Raw genomic sequence first — 2,460 nt, 5'->3', positions numbered from 1 at the left:
CAGATAGAAGTACGGTAACATCTCCGCATCCCCTGGAAAAAGAAGATTAATATCAATCAATCAATCAATCAATCAATCAATCAATCAATCAATCAATCTAAAAAAAAAACGGATTAGGTACTGTATGATAATATGTAGGTATCCTATGATATTATATGTATGTTGGGTATGAAAGGGTTAAACTAGCACTTATGGAGTGAATATCTTGTTTTTCACATCAGTGCCCCCATTTCTCATCAGAACTTTTATAAGACACCTGGGGTTAATTGAGAGAGAGAGAGGGACAGAGAAAGAGAGCGAGAGAGAGAGAGAGAGGGAGAGAGAGGGAGAAGAGCGGAAGAGGGGCGTGGAGGGAGCGAGAGAGAGAGAGAGAGGGAGAGAGAGGGAGAGAGAGAGAGAGAGAGAGAGAGAGAGAGAGAGGGAGAGAGCTTCTACGTCTCTTATCTCTGAAATCCATCCTTCATAAAAAAAAAAATAAAAAAAAAAAATCTGGTGTGAACATCACACGACTTTCCTTATCCTATCAAAATACGGTTATTTGGGTGTTCTTCTGTTGTAACTTTTACAATATCTCTAACCGTTTAGTCAGTTTAGCTGAAAACCACCAAAAAGCGGCCGAAATGCCGCCATCTGCAGCACCTATCTTAACCAAAAGTTTTGTGTTGCATCCTTGTCACATTTGTGGACTTCCTACCAAATTTCAAGTCTCTAGCTCATACCGTTCCCGAGATATTATTGAATATCACCCGAAGCCGCCAAAAAGCGGCCGAAATGCCACCAAGCGTTGCACCGATCTTAGTAGGTAAAAGTTTCGTGTCGCATCTTTGTCACATTTGACAGCTGCATGCCAAATTTCAAGTCTCTAGCTCTTACCGTTCTCGAGATATTTTGTTTAGAGACAGACTGACAGACGGACAAACAGACACACACACGGACCAATGGGTATACCTAAAAAACTGATTACACATCAAAATTCAACTGATTGGCCATAAGGAGTACGAAAATGAGCTGACTGACCATAAGGCAATATGCAAAACGGCGGTTTACATCGTTTGGCGAAAGAAAATTTCGGAAAAGTCGTACCATTTTCCACTAGTACAGGAATCGTACTCCGATTGCCAATCAGTTGAGTTTTATGATCCCGAAAGTGGTTTTTCCTGTACTACTGGAAAATGGTACGACTTTTCCGAAATTTTCTTTCGCCAAACGATGTAAACCGCCGTTTTGCTCATTGCTTTATGGTCAGTCAGCTAATTTTCGCACTCCTTAAGGCCAATCAGTTGAATTTTGTGTAATCAGTTTTTTAGGTATACCCCGGACCAATGGCTGAAACTTTTGATTTAGGCTCTAGGGACCTCAAAACGTGTTTTGGCACTAAAAACTCACCATCGAAAGTTTGACCCGATTACATTACTTTCCTTCCTATAGGATAAGGAAAGTAAAAATGAAAGTAAAAAATCGAACTAAGCTTGAATACCTAGATACTTGTCACTATAAAAATATTTATGCATGTATATTATAATAACTTGTTAACAGGTCATAAGTTTCCACCTTATGACCTTACGGGTTTGTTATAATAATTATAATTATTGATTTAGGCTCTAGGGACCTCAAAACGTGTTTTGACACTAAAATCTGACCATCGATATTTTGATCTTTCTCTTCCTCTCTCTCTCTCTCTCTCTCTCTCTCTCTCCCTCTCTCTCTCTCTCTTCTTCTTCTTCTTTTACTGCGTCTTTTCCCACTCAGGTGGGGTCGATGTTTTGAATCAACCTCTACCATGTGCCTCGGTTTTGGGCGTGGCTAACTTCCAATTTCTTCTCTTTCAAATCCTGTTTCACTTTGTCCATATATCTCATTCTTGGTCTTCCCCTGTCTCTCTGACCTCCAACTTCCATATCTCTCAACTTCTTTCCAACGAGAGTTAGCAAAAGGTCCTGGTAGTAGACGGACGAGAGTTAGCAAAAGGTCCTGGTAGTAGAACTCTTTCAAATCCTGTTTCACTTTGTCCATATATCTCATTCTTGGTCTTCCCCTGTCTCTCTGACCTCCAACTTCCATATCTCTCAACTTCTTTCCAACATATTCTTGATCTCTTCTTTCTACATGTCCGAACCATTGAAGCCTTCTTTCCTGTATTTTCCTTGAGATCTCCGTTTCACCGTTCCTCGTATAGCGTTCTCTCTCTCTCTCTTTCTTTCTCTTTCTATCTTTCTCTTTCTATAAATCTCTTTCTCTCTTTCTTTCTCTTTCTATAAATCTCTCTCTCTCTCTACTATTTATTATGTACACCCTATCTTAGGCTAGATAGATAGGAAACATATATTAAATAATTCAGAGATATGAGCCTACATGGAAGAGCCATCTCCTAAAAAGTTAGGCCCTTAGCTTAGGAGATGTGTATTATTATTATTATTACTATTATTATTATATTATTATTATTATTATTATTATTATTAT

Source organism: Diaphorina citri, unplaced genomic scaffold (genome assembly GCF_000475195.1).
Source record: "Diaphorina citri unplaced genomic scaffold, Diaci psyllid genome assembly version 1.1 scaffold379, whole genome shotgun sequence".
In the NCBI taxonomy this organism is placed as follows: Eukaryota; Metazoa; Arthropoda; class Insecta; order Hemiptera; family Psyllidae; genus Diaphorina; species Diaphorina citri.
Note: the sequence above shows the minus strand (reverse complement) of the source record.